Here is a 16,662-nt window from a genome sequence, read left to right as displayed (position 1 = left end):
GCACGTAAAGTGTGTAATTCTAGTGTGCGCGCACGCAACTAACACGCAGCGAGCGCACACCGTATGATACACACACATTTAGTCCGATAACAAAAGAGTTTATTGTCCTTCCGTATCGACACAACTTCAAGAAACGCGACACGATGCCTACGACACTAAAAACGAAAGTTCGCTTGTGTTCTAGCTCAGTTGACGCAATGAATAAGGACCAACGTAGCAAACAGCTGAGAGCTCCGCATTGTTGCGAACGACGGACCGATCCCGCCGAAGCCACCACTGTTGCGAAAGACGGGGACGCCAACACGGTCCCGAAGGCGCCACTGCTTTCAACTCCGCCGGGAAGGTAACCAGCCGTTTGGTAGCGTATGTTTCTCAGCTCGCGACTGCTTCTGCGCCGAGCTGATAAGACGAGTGGACGAGACGACGGTGAGTTAAACAAGGTTTATGTACAGCATATATACAGAGGCGTTACAATTTCGGCACTGGGGCCGACAGAGACTCGAAGAGCCGAGCTCTCCTCTCTAATACATAGGTCAACTTTTCGCCTAAGACCGCCGACTCACACACATGTCGGCTCTCCGACATGGGGACTCCTCTCTCGTAGGACCGCCGATCGCGACACGCCGCAGGGCTTCTTTTATTTGCACCGGGTCCAACCAAAATGTCCAATCAGAAGCGCCGCTGGTCGTCAGGGCAGACTCCTCCAATGGGGTCGCCGCGCCATGCGTCAGACCACCAGACACGAGGACGCCGGCTCGCTGTCACGTGCGCCGCTGACTCGATGCACGTGGGCCAGAGAGGCGCCGCGCGTGTTCACGCCGTCGAGTTGATCGCGCCAGGCGGACTGCGGGCTGGCCTTGACCCAGATTGCCTTTTTTCAGAGGCACGGGCGTTTGACGAGGACTCGCTGGCATAACAGCACCCCCGCCGCCAGACAATGCACCGGAAAGACGAGCTGCTTCCATGGGGCTCGGATGTCAGGTGCGCTCGTTCGCCAGGTCCCTCCAGGTTCGCCTCCAGGGCCATGGGGAGACTACAGCTCCAGACTGTTCCGGGAACACATCCCATTTTTGACGACGGATCCCAGCTCCACTGGCTTGTCGCCACAACTTGTCGACCAGCTTCACTCGTCTCTTCTGACCATCTTCGGTTTCAGCACTTGTCGATGGTTCTGCAACTTGCCAAGAACGGATCGACAACAGACAACACACGACACACGCAAGTGCCTTCGGTCACCCGACAGAACACCAGACAAAGTATAGTACAACATATACCTATCTACGTGTTTATCGGAATTTTGTTCCCTCTACATCAAGAGGCACATGTGGGACAAAAGACCCTTAAAGTAAGAACTTGAATTTTTCACACTTACAACAACGCAACGAGTTAGAATACCACATGAAGTTGGCCCCTTGAGATCACTCTGAACGAGAGCGCTCAGCCCAGGTCGTGATGAGGTCAAAATTTTGCCCCGAATCGCCAGCCAGAAATCGAAAGGTTGAGAAGGTACTAGCTAGAACGCACTGCTCAATGCACCTCCATTAGCGTTTAGCTTTTCCTTTTTTTTAGCGAACGTCAAAGTTGCGCTGTGGAGCAACGTGCTCCACCTCAGTAACCGGCCACTTTTAGGCGACGATACCTATGCGGCACCAAGAGCGGCTCACACTTTCGACGTTGCACATGGGAACAACGATACGGCTTGCTATGGATTGACTCCTCACCGCTTAGCTCGATATCGTGTTCGATCACCCTCGTGTTTCCGGGGCGGTCCGAAAACACGTCTCCAAACTCGGAACCAATCTTTCTCAGGTCCTCTTTCTCAGGTCCTCCTTCACTTAAGCTAGGCTCCAGGTTCAACTGTTCCCAGATTACTTCCGATTTCCTTTCGATTATCTCACTAGAACTAAAAATTTCTGCTTCCTCTTCCTCCGAAACACTTAAAAGTAAATTTACGACTGCTTTCAAGTTACTGTGATAAACTTTGTTCGGCCGCCTTCCTAATTTAAATTCACAATTGGTATCAGAAAGCTTCGATACTACTTTTGCGGGCCCTTCCCAATCAACCTCAAGCTTGTTCCCTTTGTACGGCTGCAGCAGCATTACCTGATTATCAACTTCAAAAGCGCGCTTCTTCACCGATTTCTCGTAGTGCTCCTTCGACAGCACTTGTGCTGCGTTTTTCTAGCTTTCCACTAGCGCTTCAATTTGGCTTTCCACTAGCGCTTCAATCGAGAGATCCTCACGCTGCTCTCGAATGAGCGTCTCTCGATGAACTCTCGGCAGCTCGCTCCAACTTTCCGCTACAGGCGAGAGCGTTGCAACCCTCTCGCTCTGACTCAATGGCGCCATGTCGTCTCCCCCTACGCGTACCGCGCTGGCCGCTTCCGCGACGGGCCGCTCGCGTGACTGCTCACATGACTCATGCGGAAAATTTCCTTTCTGGGGTTCCGTCGACCCGCCGACAAGGTCACTTGAGAGTTCACTGCATTGAACCAGATCAAGCTGCCGCGATAGCTTCCGCGCTTGCGATCGCGTGAGGGCCATGCACGCTAAGTTGGGGAAGAACGATTTGCCCTGCTCTTTGAGAAGCTGCTCCGAGTTGTTGGAGAAAAGATAAGGAAAACGATCATTTAGCGCGGCAGACACAGCCGCTTCGGTGCGAAGCTCACCGAACGGGCCTTCAATGACAACCGTGGCGATTGGTAAGCGCACACTCTGCTCCTCGGCGACTTGCCTGATCCACGCGCATTCTCCTGTGAAGTCATCCGGAGACACCAATGAAGGATGGACAACGTCCATGGTTGCCGCTGAGTCTCTAAGTGCTCGGCACGTTTTCTCATTGACCCTAATTTCTTGGAGATACGGCTCCAACAACCGAATGTTTTTTCCTGATTCTCGGATCGTTGCGAAGGCAAACTTTTCCTGACAGTTTCTCGCGATGTGCCCTTCCTTTTTGCAGTCGTAGCAGATTAGCGGCTTCCGTTTGTTTTCCGGTTCTAATGCCTGTGTGGTAGAAACCTCACTCGATTTCTCCGCTTCTGTTTGCCCTTCCCCTACACTGTCCTTCGTAAGAGACGGGTCCTTCTTGAAATTACGGTGCGGAGCGGGTTTCCGTTGATCAGGTTTCCTTGAAAAGCCCTCTTTCCTTTCATCCTTTTCAACGCGCGCTGCCCTGCTATGCAACTTTCGGCGAGTATAATACTCCTCAGCTAACTCAGCTGCCTTGTTTAACTGTACGTCCCCAAGTCTGTCCTGCAGCCAAAGTTTGACATCCTCCTCGATGCAGCGGTAGAATTGCTCCAATGCAACGCATTCCACCACTTTATCGCGGTCGTCATAAACACCTTCGCCCTTGAGCCATTCAATCAAATCGGCTTTAAGACGAAACGCGAAGTCAACGTGTGACTCATTCCCCTTTTCAGCATACCGGAACCTTTGCCTGAAAGCCTCGGGTGACAACTTATAACGTCCCAAGAGCACTTCCTTAACCTCGTCATAGCTCTCAAACGCTTCCCTCGACAAGCAAGTTATCGCGTCGGACACTTCGCCGGGAAGAAGAGCTAGCAGGTTCCGCGCCCAAAGAGACTGCTCCAAAGCATTTCGCTCACAGACGTGTTCAAACTTGACGAGATACTTCGCCATGTTCTCGCCTACTACGAACGGTGGCAGTTGATCCCGAATTCTAATACCGCTGACCTGAATCGTCGGAGAAGCTGCGCTAGGCGCCTGCGAACACTGTAGGATTGCCAATTCTATTCGTTTCATCTCGAGGCGCTCCTGTCTCTCGGCCTCCTCGCGCTCGCGACGTTCTCGCCTTTCAGCTTCTTCACGTTCGCGAGCTTCTCGCCTTTCAGCCTCTTCATGTTCGCGAGCTTCTCGCCTTTCTTCACGTTCGCGAGCTTCTCGCCTTTCAGCTTCTTCACGTTCGCGAGCTTCTCGCTTTTCAGCCTCCTCGCGGCGTGCTTTGATATCCACCCAGGCCTCATCGACTTCCTCAGCCGACACTCCCTCATCCTTCATGATCTCAAGGATCGCTTGCTTTCGTTTCGCACGGCCCAAAGTAATGCCGAGTTCCTCACAAATTTCGATGAGTTCCTGCACTTTAAGGTTCTCCATCGTTCACACTAGCTTCTTGCTGTTTGCCCCTGTTAAGAATCTACTTGCCGTACCCACGCTTCGACTTGGCTTGAAACGATCAAAGCTCCCTTCAATGCTTCACACAGCCCTTCTCTAAACTACTACAACCTGAGCTAGAGTAGTCTGGTGAACTGAGGGGAAAACATCAGGCACTCACCGCATCGATGTCGCTGACGCCGATCGATCCCGCAGCTGCCAACCACTGTTGCGAACGACGGACCGATCCCACCGAAGCCACCACTGTTGCGAAAGACGGGGACGCCAACACGGTCCCGAAGGCGCCACTGCTTTCAACTCCGCCGGGAAGGTAACCAGCCGTTTGGTAGCGTATGTTTCTCAGCTCGCGACTGCTTCTGCGCCGAGCTGATAAGACGAGCGGACGAGACGACGGTGAGTTAAACAAGGTTTATGTACAGCATATATACAGAGGCGTTACAATTTCGGCACTGGGGCCGACAGAGACTCGAAGAGCCGAGCTCTCCTCTCTAATACATAGGTCAACTTTTCGCCTAAGACCGCCGACTCACACACATGTCGGCTCTCCGACATGGGGACTCCTCTCTCGTAGGACCGCCGATCGCGACACGCCGCAGGGCTTCTTTTATTTGCACCGGGTCCAACCAAAATGTCCAATCAGAAGCGCCGCTGGTCGTCAGGGCAGACTCCTCTAATGGGGTCGCCGCGCCATGCGTCAGACCACCAGACACGAGGACGCCGGCTCGCTGTCACGTGCGCCGCTGACTCGATGCACGTGGGCCAGAGAGGCGCCGCGCGTGTTCACGCCGTCGAGTTCATCGCGTCAGGCGGACTGCGGGCTGGCCTTGACCCAGATTGCCTTTTTTCAGAGGCACGGGCGTTTGACGAGGACTCGCTGGCATAACAGCATGCAAATACCATGCATTATTGATCAACAGTGAAGCGAACATACGTGAAAAGTGCCACCAGGTAGAACCGGTGGTGCACGCTATTCGCACCGAGTACACACTACAGCTGTGCATCGCACAGCTTTTTTAAAACACGCAAGAGAAGCAGCACTCAGCTGGCACCGCTTCGAATACCGCTGCGGCGGCTGCTCACCGGAAATCACGAAGTGTTTATCTGCTTTTCCGCTAGGAGGTAGTGCGGGCGTTCGCGGTGCAATAGTTATGTTGTGAGAGGAATATGGAAAGGGGTCATGGTTCCTGGTCTTACGTTCGACAATGTGGTCTTGAGCATGAGTTCAGAAGTTCAAACGTGGAATAGGTAGGGCTGCTTTAGGAGCTCACGGGAATACACAAATCAGGAAGTACAAGGTGATGTGGGATGGACATCATTTGAGGGCAGGGAAGCTAGCAGCAAGACGAAATTTGAGAATAGATTGAGAAAAATGAAGATTATCGTTGGGCTAGGAAGGTTTTCAGCTACTTGTACATGAAGAATGTCAATACAAAATGGGGGGAAGTGAACAAGAAAATTGACGGGTAAAAAAAAAGGCAGATCCCACGTATACGGGGAATCGATGATATGCGAAGCAGGAATGAGGAAGGTTGATATGTCAATTTAAAATCAGCACAACCTTATGAGGTGGAGATAAATTATGCCGTACATGACTTCCTTGTCATGATTATCATGTTTCGGCGTGTCGTTTACCTTCGTCATCTATTCAAATCACGCAACACTAAATTTGGTATATGTGGAGCTAGCGAAACAGCCGTGAGCGCATCGTGAGGGCCCAATATATACTCTAACGTAACGTTGACGCGCGCGCATGCTGAACACAGCGACGTTACGTTAGAAAAACGTGAGCATTCTGTAGTCTGACGCCAGGGACGAGCGGTGCGACCAGCGTCAATCGGCGCAGTCACACTGTAGCGCGGCACGATGGCAACTGGCGCGAAATGCGACATGCTGCATTTCGCGCCGATACATTAGCCAGACAGCCATGTTTCTGCATCTTTCTCTGACGGAGGGACGCTGGACGCGCTGAAACGTGCATACGTAAAAGCAACGCAGTGCAGTGCGCCTGCGAGTAAATGGCTGGACCGGCGCCTGGCGTGGCAATGCCGGTGTGACACGGCGAAACGAACGCCGGCACGCACCCTCGCCGGGTCACGTTAAAATGTATTGGCACCTCGACTCTGGTATGTAGTCATGTTCTCACATGACACGCATCTCATGATTATCATGTTTGCTCCTGTCACATACCTTCGTCATCCGTTGTACGTTGTACCAAGTTTGGCATATGTGAAGCTAGCAAAACGGCCGCCAGCGCATCATTAGTGTGGCATGTAGTCATGTTGTACATGGCACGCATGTCGAGGTTATCTTGCTTTGATAGGTCATTTACCCGTCGCCCATTCGCATCACGTAATACCGAGTTTGGTAGGTGTGAAGCTAGCGAAACGGCCGCGAGTGCATCATGAGCGTAGCAGGTAGTCATGTTGTTACATGACACGCATCTCTGGATTATCATGTTTGCACCATTCGCATGCCTTCGTCATCCATTCACGTACAGTAATACCAAATTTGCTATATGTGACGCTAGCGAAACGGCCGTGAGCGCATCATGAGCGTGGCATCATGACACGAATATCACGATTTTTATGTTAGGGCCTTTCGCTTGTGTTCCTCATACAATCATGTCATACAATACCAGTTTTGAAACATGTCGTGTGAACGAAACCACCGCAGGAGTAGCAGGATCATGAAATGTAAACCCTGACATTCATGGCATACATGTCATGACTTTTATGTTATGACCAGTTTAATATGCTCGCCATAGAGTCATGTTTTGCCATTCCAAGTTTGGTATCGATACCATTATCGAAACGGCCAGGAAAGCTAAAAGTCAAAGGAGGCTAGATAGATAGACAGATACGCTCAAAGTGACCGATGTTTACTAAGAAATGCTTCGCATTTATTACTTAGAAAACAGCAGTGCCAAATCAAAAAGAACTATCGTTTAAGACGAAGGTGAAGGAAACGGAGACCGATATGTGGAGAATTGGCATGGTTAAGAAGTCCGCACTAGAGATCTATCGAACTTTTGAGCAGGAAGTTCCCAAGGAAAGGATCCATGATAATACTCGGGGTAGTTCTGTACTGTTTGAAGCCAGGACGAGAGTATTGCGAACCACGACATATCGGCCCAAATAAGAAGGAGCAGACCCGGTATGCAGTGCGTGTGGAGATGAAGAAGAAACTGCCAAACACTTCATCTTGTTCTGTAAAGGGCTTCACCCTGCAGTTTAGGATGATGGCGCAGAGTTTTTCAAAGCACTGGGACTTAGGGACGGGGAGGGCAAAATAGACTAAGCGGGTAGAATTAACTAGAAGGTTTTCTGGTTGCTGATTAAAGTCAAGACCGTGAAAATTAAACCCTTCACTGCGAATTTATTCACGAAGTGGCTCCATTTCTGAAATGCTTTGGTTGCTTGTATTACCTACGCTGGCTCATCGCCGGAAAGTCGGTCAACTTAAATTTCTTTTTTTGTTATCAAAAGGACACTTTAACATTGAAACTAAACCATATCTTGTTCCCAGGCCTTCAACCAATGTCAGGTCATGCAATCAATTTGTGTATTTGGTTCCTAAATGCAATTTCGATGTGCACGCGTATTCCTTATTTCCACGAACGATAAAAGAGTGGAATCAATTGCCAGTACCGGTACTGAATTCGAAGAACTTAGCAATTCGAAGCTTTGAAAAGTGAATCAAAAATATGTCGTGAACATTGAGTGTTGCTGTAGTATTGTACATATATTGCCATATTTTTCGAAAATACATCGCGTAGTTACTTCATATTGCATACTATACCCCCATCACAATGTATGTATGTACGTTTTTATTAACAGCGTTTAGATATTTTTCCTTTGTGTATTTTTTTAAAATTCTGCCTTCATTACAATACATTGTACTTCTTTTTGTTTTATGTTTACTGTACCCACCCTGTTACGGCCATAACGGCCAACAGTATTCGGAAATAAAAAAGCAACAGCCCTCAACTTCACCATTTAAAAAAAAAAGGATAAATCTAGTTTTTGATTCACTAAGCATTATTGCTAGGTGGTGTTAGCCGCCGCCCGATTTAAACGGCCCAGCCTTATCAATCAATCAATCAATCAATCAATCAATCAATCAATCAATCAATCAATCAATCAATCAATCAATCAATCAATCAATCAATCAATCCACCCATCAATCAATCAATCAATCAATCCACCCATCAATCAATCAATCAATCAATCAATCAATCAATCAATCAATCCACCCATCAATCAATCAATCAATCAATCCACCCATCAATCAATCAATCAATCAATCCACCCATCAATCAATCAATCAATCAATCAATCCACCAATCAATCAATCAATCAATCAATCCACCAATCAATCAATCCACCAATCAATCAATCAATCAATCAATCAATCCACCAATCAATCAATCCACCAATCAATCAATCAATCAATCCATGCAGTGGCTTGACGAATACAACGTCATGGCCTCTCCTATATTTTAGGGGCGAAGCTCCTAATGGCGTGACTTGTGCGTCCCTCGTAGTACGTAACCGCCAGTGCCACATACCTGAAATAGGTATAACATTTGACCTTCAAGGTGGTGCCGGTGAGAGACTTCTTCTGTGCGTTGTTGAACAATAAGAAATAATGCTCAATGTACATGTCAATGGCTGCTATTGGGGAATGAGAGACAGGAGCATTCGGCTTTTAGTTAACGCGCAGGCTGCGATCACCATTAGCAGCCATTGGCATGTACATTGAGCACTATCTGACAAGAAAGGGTTGCTACGTCATACTCGCTGGGTGTAACCTCCTTAGCTTTAGAAAGGTTTAGCGAGCGTTGAGCCGCAGTGCCATGAATACAATGAACTTGTATATACCATGAATGAACTCGAGGTGGTTAAAAATGGGAAGTAGATACGAAGCGCAAGCCGTAAGAAAGTAAAAGCCGAATTCTCCGCCTCAAATTTCCCATTAGCAGCCATTGGCATGTACATTGAGCACTATCTGACTGAAAAAAAATTGCTACGTCATACTCGCTGGGCGTAACCTCCTTGGTTTTCGAAAGGTTTAGCGAGCGTTTGGCCGCAGTGCCATGAATACAGTGAACTAGTATATACCATGAACTCGAGGTGGTTAAAAGTGGGAAGTGGACCCGAAGCGCAAGCCGTAAGAAAGTGTGCGTGTGCCACCTCTCGTTTAGTCCTTGGAATGTCCGCTGGATGGCGGTGCTTCTATATGGGGAATATATGATGAAAAGGTGCAAGATGGTGGTACTATAGAGTGTTGAATAGATGGCCGAACGGACACATAGACAGATGCATGGATGGACGCATGAACGGACGCAGGGGCGGCTACATGGACGAACACAGGGACGGACGCACGAATAGACGCACGCACGGACGGGCTGATGGACGCATAGACGGTCACACTGACGGACGCATGGATGAACGGAAGCAAGAACGAATGGACGGACGAATTCTTCGCCCCACTCTCCATCATTCACTCCGTGGATATGGTGCCATTTTTTTTCTCGCTCCACATATACCAAATTCGGTGTTACGTGATGTAAATGGATGACCGTATCAATGACTGGTGTAAACGTCATAATCCTGACAGGCTTGTCTTGTAGGAACGTGACACGATACCACGCTAATAGCGTGTTCGCACCCGTTTCGCTACCTTAACCTATACTAAATTTGGTATCACTTGACGTGAATAGATGGCGAAGGTAAACGACACATCCAAACATTATAATCATGATATATAAGTCATGTACGGCATCATTTACCTCCACGTAGTACCATTGTGTTTTTTTTTAAAAGTGACATATCAATCTTTCTTATTCGTGCTTCGCATATCATCGATTCCCACTGTACGTGGGATCTGCCAATTTTTTTCTGAACACATGGTGGCGTTATGTGCAGCTTATTACTAGAATGTGGAAATAATCATTTATCTTAAGAGTCGCACCTTCTCACATTGCGCAGTAGGATGCGCCGTCTGTGCTTCCATTTTCTCAAACCACTTTCGATCTCGAGTTTCGCTCTTCACTCACTTCACTCAACCATTCGGTGCACAGCACCAATCGTCCGTACGCACGGACCACTGTAGTAGAAATTTTTCACTGCCTTCAACTTTCTCGAGTAGAGGTGTAACTTTGAGTGGATGGACGCTACAGAATCTGGGGTTTGTGTTATTACTTCATTATTCTAACCAGAGGAAGAGTTGGGTACAACTTTCCCATGGTGCAGTACGTGATCATCGCCGATTAGAAATTTCTTGGCCCCTGAAACGAAGGCTAGAAAAGCAAAGCACGTCAATTCTATCGCTTCTCGATGTACCTCATAAAAATTTGGTGATCGGTAAACAACTTCAGGTGGTCAAAACTTCCGAAGCCCGCCACTATAGCATCGCTCATCATGTTACATTTTTGGAGCGTAAAACCCCAATAACCATTACTTATGCAGCTCTCCGGTTTTGCATCATTTTCTAAGGTAGAAAATAAAACAATCTTGCTTTATTTCCCATGGTAAATAATTAAAATTTTGGATGTAATATGCAACCTGGAGTTCTATATTTTGTTTCATTGTGTAGGCTGCCTTTTAAGACTTTTGCAAGTGCCTGTTTGTAGTTCGTGTTGTGGTTTGTAACCGTATCGCGGAACTCGTGTTTGTCAAGTTCATATGAACGCTTTGGCGTCTACACAGTCCACCCTATGGCCTAAAGCGTTTCTGTACATATGCGGTGTTATTAGTGTGTCGAGCGGCAGAAGCTGAAGAGGATTGCGATACGTTATGTGGTTGGGCGAACGGATGTCGACCTTAACAAAAGGCCTCGGCTCGTACTACAGACGCTGCACTGAAGCTATCTGATAATGAAAATTGTGCTTCTGGGGGTTCTTGACGCGTAACCATAAGTTTCAGAAATCCAAAGTGTTCATGAAATATGCGCTGTAACGTTTCAAATATTGGTGTCCGTTAAAGCCGTTCAGCTCATTCTACTCACTAAATGTCAAATCGCTCATTTGAAAGACGGCAAGTTACCGGAAAACTCACCAAAAAGTACAGTTTTTCAATTTTGGTGGCAGGGAAATTACAAATTTCTAGCCCGTTGAGATGCTATGTACATAATTGTGTACACCACTTGGTTTTGCTATTTGCATTGAATATAGACTGAGCAAGAGCAGGATACTCTGAGCTTCGGAGTACTTGAAGGGGCCCTGCAACACTTTTTGAGCTCGGTCAGAATACGCTGCCGATTGGTAGTAGAGGCTCCCGACAACACGCGAGCCAAATATTATAGCACAGAACGCGGCCTGAAGTTGACAATAAATTTTCAAAGTCAGGTAAAAATTGCTTTCTTTTCTCTCGACAAATCACGCAATATACCCAAAAAATCACGCGTAGCAAGCCCCATGTATCAGCCATTGGCCGATTTGAGCATGGAACGCTCGCTTGTTACAGAGATCGCCGCGGGAGGTCATTACTTGTCCACGCTTGCGCGCACGATCACACTGAAACAGCCACGCATTCGAAGAAAAACAAAAAGTGCTCAAGATCATGAGGCGTGCGTGCGTGATGCTTTTCTGTGGCCATGCCATCCCTCTCTGCTTTGCTTTCAGTGTTTTTGTCGGGATGAGAGAAGAGAGAAGGCAATTGCAGCATGCGACAAACCTTTGTAACTGCACTCACACTAGACAGATACCTGGAAATTTTATGGCGTTGAATTCGTGAGGCAATAAGCTCTTCCAGTTAATTCGTTCCATGGTTACTTGAAAAAGTGTTTCAGGGCGCCTTTAAACCTCCTTCATTATAAGTTTGTCTTCATTTAAGCTCATTGTGCAGTGTACTCTTACGTATATTTACTTTGCTGAAAGCAATGCCATGTTTGACATGCCGCTTCCCCCTACCCACACGAAAATTTTTTTCCCTCACTACTCTCACTACCTAAAATCAATTGATGGTTATTGTCCAGCCTAAGATTTCATTCTATAGAAGCTCCGTCCCTATCTCCCCGGCCGTCATTTCACAATCGTGACGGACTACCGCGCCTTATGCTGGCTGTTTACACTGAAGACCTTGTCCGGACGCTTGAGTCGGTGGATACATACGCTTGCAGGAATACGATTTCGAGATACTTTGCAAGTCTGGCAGAAAACATCGAATCACCGACGCTTTATCTCGTTGCCTGCTTTCTACTCCTCATATCAGCGTTGACAAGAGCTCAACCACCACATCTACCATGGTTTATACGCTCGTTTCAACAGGGCAACCCTTTTCGGACGAGGAGCCAACATTTAGCTCCCGCCAGTGGTCTGATCCATACTGCAGACGCATTATGGACCACCTTTCGGGAGCTTCTCATCCACCTAACGCGCGACTTCGTCGTCAACTCCTTCACTTAAAGCTGGACAATGGGGTTCTCTACCGCCACATTTACCATCCCGACGGGCAGCGCTGGATTCCTGTGCTGCCACGCTCTGTTCGCCTTCAGGTGCTCGAAGCCTTTCACGATGACTTGACTGCTGGACATCTTGGTTTTCATAAAAAACTGTTGACCGCATTCGATGTCGTTCTTACTGGCCTTAACTTTCTTCTAGCGTAGCGCGGTACTTCGGTTCCTGCTTTTCATGCCAGCATCGTAAACTCCCGACATCTGTACCTGCTGCATCTTTACAGCCAATGCTGTGCCCTTCTATGCCATTTGAGGTTGTAGGTAATGACCTTTACGGGCCTCTCCCCGTCACCTCTGCTGACAAACGATGGATAGTGACCACCGTAGACCACCTGACACTCTACGCTGAGACGTCCTCTGTCATTACAGGCTCAGCTGTGGAAGTAGCACACTTCATTTTTCACGCCGTAATCCTGCGCCTTGGGGCTACTCATGTACTGCATAGTGGCCGTGGCAAAGTGTTCCTATCGCAAACGGTAAATGAAGGAGCACGTGCTTCTGGAACTACTCACAAGACAGCTTCAAGCTACCACCCTCATACAAATGGTCTCACAGAAAGATTTCATCGAACTCTTGCTGACATGGTAGCCGTTTACGTCCAACCCGACAACAAAAACTGGGATACTCTTTTACCATTCCTGACCTTCGCCTACAACACCGCCGTTCAGCGAACAACTTGCTACTCACCGTTTTACCTCGTGTACAGACGCACCCCGACTACCTTTATCGATGTTTCCTTCTTTAACAGCCATGGGAATTCATGTAAGTCTTCTAGCGAAGAATACAATTCCCGACTGGCCCAGTCTCGCCATCAGGTTTGCATGAATACTGAAGCGAGACAGCACGAGCGGAAGAACATCCATGACGCATCCCATCGCGTTGTGTCTTTCCGAACTGGTGATAAGATGCTGCTTTTAACGTCTATACGAACTTCTGGTCTCTGTGACAAATTCCAACCGTGCTTCATCGGGCCACTCATAATTTTGGAACACACTTCGTCGGTTCATTCTTGTGTGACACCACTTGTCGCCCCAACAGACCGCCGTTACCGCAGCGCCGAGATTGTCCACGTTTCTCGCATGAAACCTTTCTTGCGCGACACGCGACGTTCCTCGTCACTTTGACTTACGGCGGCCAGGATGTTCAAGGGGGTAGAGCGGACTGTGGGAGGACAGATGACCGAAATTCCGCCTCCACCACGTACGACGTCTTGGTTGCGACAGTAATTATTGAAGGGAAGACCTCGCAAAACGAACGGCCAGAGCCTGTATACAAACGATGACGATGATGATGACACACAGAGACGATGAGAACGAGAAAGGCGGATGATGGTGATTATGATCATGCAGGTATGAGGAAGATGTAAATAACAAACGCCTACAATATGTATGTAAAAAGTGAGTATGAATGACTTCCAAATGAATTCTATATATATATATATATATATATATACGTTGGCATGGTGGGTATAGTATTCATATATATATATATATATATATATATATATATATATATATATATATATATATATATTTAAGTATGAGATATAAGTATGAGATATGGCACAACGGGAGCGTTGGCAACGCTCCCGTTGTGCCATATCTCATACCTTCAAGAAGATTAACTGGCCCATTAAATTATTACTCCCACTATATATATATATACGTGTGTGTGTGTGTGTGTGTGTGTGTGTGTGTGCGTGTAACTACAATTTTATTACGAAGAATTACCATAAAACACGTAAATTAACGTTGTATTGCATAATAATTGCTGCAATAGAGTATCGAGTATCTTTAAATAACGCTTCAATTTGAGGTATTTACAGGCAGTTATTCGTAGGCGATGTGTGAAAGCAATCGAACTGAAAAAAAATATAAGGTGTATATTTAATGCATTCAGGACATGGTCAAGTTCAGCTGTGAAGGTTTCACCTGTGCGAAGCCATGCGATTCGTTTTTGTAGGCGCATGGGGCCTTCATGTCGACAGCGAGCGTTCCTTTCAGAATGCATCATCAACAGCAGCAACAACAAGCGGGATTTTACGTCTCTAAACTACCATATGAATGTTAGAGACGCTGTAGTTGAGGGCTCCGGAAATTTCGACCGTCTGGTGTTTTCTATAACGTGCACTCACATTGCGCAGTACACGGCATTCTGCCGTTTCGCCTCAATCGGAATGCGACCGCCGCAGCCGGGATCGAACCCGTGACCTTTGAGTCTGCAGACGAGGACTCTAGCGACTGATCTACTGAAGTGGACACCAGAACATTTTCAGTATTGGGCATTTCAGCAACGTAATCAGCAAGTCTCCGTAGCATGATGGACTAAGACAAATTGGTTGGTTGCGAAACTTTATTGAGGTCCTGCAAGGCGCGCGTCAGCACGCAGCGGGCGACTCCCACGTCGGGACCGTTAGACCAAGCCTATCAGCCGCTCCGCGGGCCTGCTGGACGGCCCAAAGTTGGTCGGCCAGGAGGGAGCTGCGTAGGGCCGCCTCCCACCTGACCGATGTAGTGTTGGGGTTAGTGTACATGACTAAGACCAATGACACACACACACACACAAAACGTCAGCACCACTGGTGCTCATATTGCTCTCTCTATGGTGCTCTCTACAATAACGATGCCAGCACTGGTGCTAATATTCCTCTCTCTGTGGTGCTCTCTACAATAGCAATGCCAGCACTGGTGCTGATATTGCTCTCTCTATGGTACTCTCTGCAATTGCTACATCAACATTTTTGATGTAGCAACTATAGAAAGTATCTTATCTGATGTAGTAACTATGCAGAGCAAATGGAGATTAACTTAGCAACCTGCGATTCACTGATGGCATTGCCTTGATGAGTAACTCAGGGGAGGATTTACAGCCCATGGTTACTGAACTGGGCACAGAAAGCAGGAGAGTAAGCCTGAAAATTATTATGGACAAAACTATAGTCATGTGCAACAGTCTCGCCAGAAAACAGCACTTTAAAATAGGTAGAGACTATGGAAGTTGTAAAAGAATGTGTATACTTACGAGAGGACGTAACCACGGAGCCGAACCAAAAGAACGAAATAACTAGAAGAATAAAGATGGGATGGAGCACATTCGGAAAGCATTGTCAAATCATGAATGGTAGTTTACCACTATCTCTCCAGAGGAAGGTACATAAGAGCTGCATCTTACCGGTATACTTACCTACGGAGCAGAAACCTGGAGGTTTACAAGGAGGGTTCAACTCAAGTTGAGGACGACGCAGTGAGCGACGGAAAGAAGAGTGGGTCAGGGAAAAAACAGGGTTTAATGATATGAGGGGAAGTGACTATTGTACGTGAAGGCTAACGCGTCAAAGGGGGACAGAAAATTAGGTGCGAAGATGAGATTAAGAAGTTCGCAGGTGTAACGGGGTAGCAAAAAGTACACAACAGGGTCGATTGGCGGCACATGAAGAAAGCCTTTGCCCTGCAGAGGGCGTAGTCAGGCTAATGATGAACGCGATGATGATCACGATGTATCAACAAATATATTAGTCTCAATAAGTTGTTGCTGCATCAGCACTCCTGATCAGCAACTTAACTTTTTTAGGGGCGAAGTTCTCAAAGGCGTGGGTCTGTTCATCCCTTGTATGTACGTGACCGCCTATAGTTTCACCTTTGCCAACTGCTTACTACTTCGTCCTTGCAAACATCCTACTATGCTCCATCACCGATCCACCACTTCACCGACCATTAAGCAAAAACTGTTGAGAAGTAGCCAATATGAAATGCAAGATGATCGTTTACTTGTAGCAAGGTGTGCGTTAAACAACCAAAGACTATCCCACTGTGGCCATTTCTCGTTTGTAAGTGGCCGTCTATAATTCCACCTTTGCAAAGTGTCCACTACTTCGTCCTCTCAAACATACCACTACGCCCCAATTCGATCAAAGCCGTTATAACGAAGGGTCAATGAAAGCGACATGTAGCTATCACCATCGAATAATAAAATTTCTTCTATAAATATGTACAGTGTTTGTCACATATTTGATGATGTAGTGTGCTATATTCGCGGATGGTTCACGGTTTAGCGAAGGAACCCTCCAGCGCT

General features: G+C 47.4%; 1 protein-coding gene across 1 annotated transcript in view; it reads left to right on the top strand.

Moving 5' to 3' along the window:
• Positions 1-16,662, top strand: part of LOC142803673 (uncharacterized) — a 64,350-nt gene that overhangs the window by 23,228 nt on the left and 24,460 nt on the right. The window lies entirely within an intron of this gene.

Source organism: Rhipicephalus microplus, chromosome 3, assembly GCF_043290135.1.
Source record: "Rhipicephalus microplus isolate Deutch F79 chromosome 3, USDA_Rmic, whole genome shotgun sequence".
Taxonomy (NCBI): Eukaryota; Metazoa; Arthropoda; class Arachnida; order Ixodida; family Ixodidae; genus Rhipicephalus; species Rhipicephalus microplus.
Note: the sequence above shows the minus strand (reverse complement) of the source record. Positions and strands in the feature narration are given on the sequence as shown.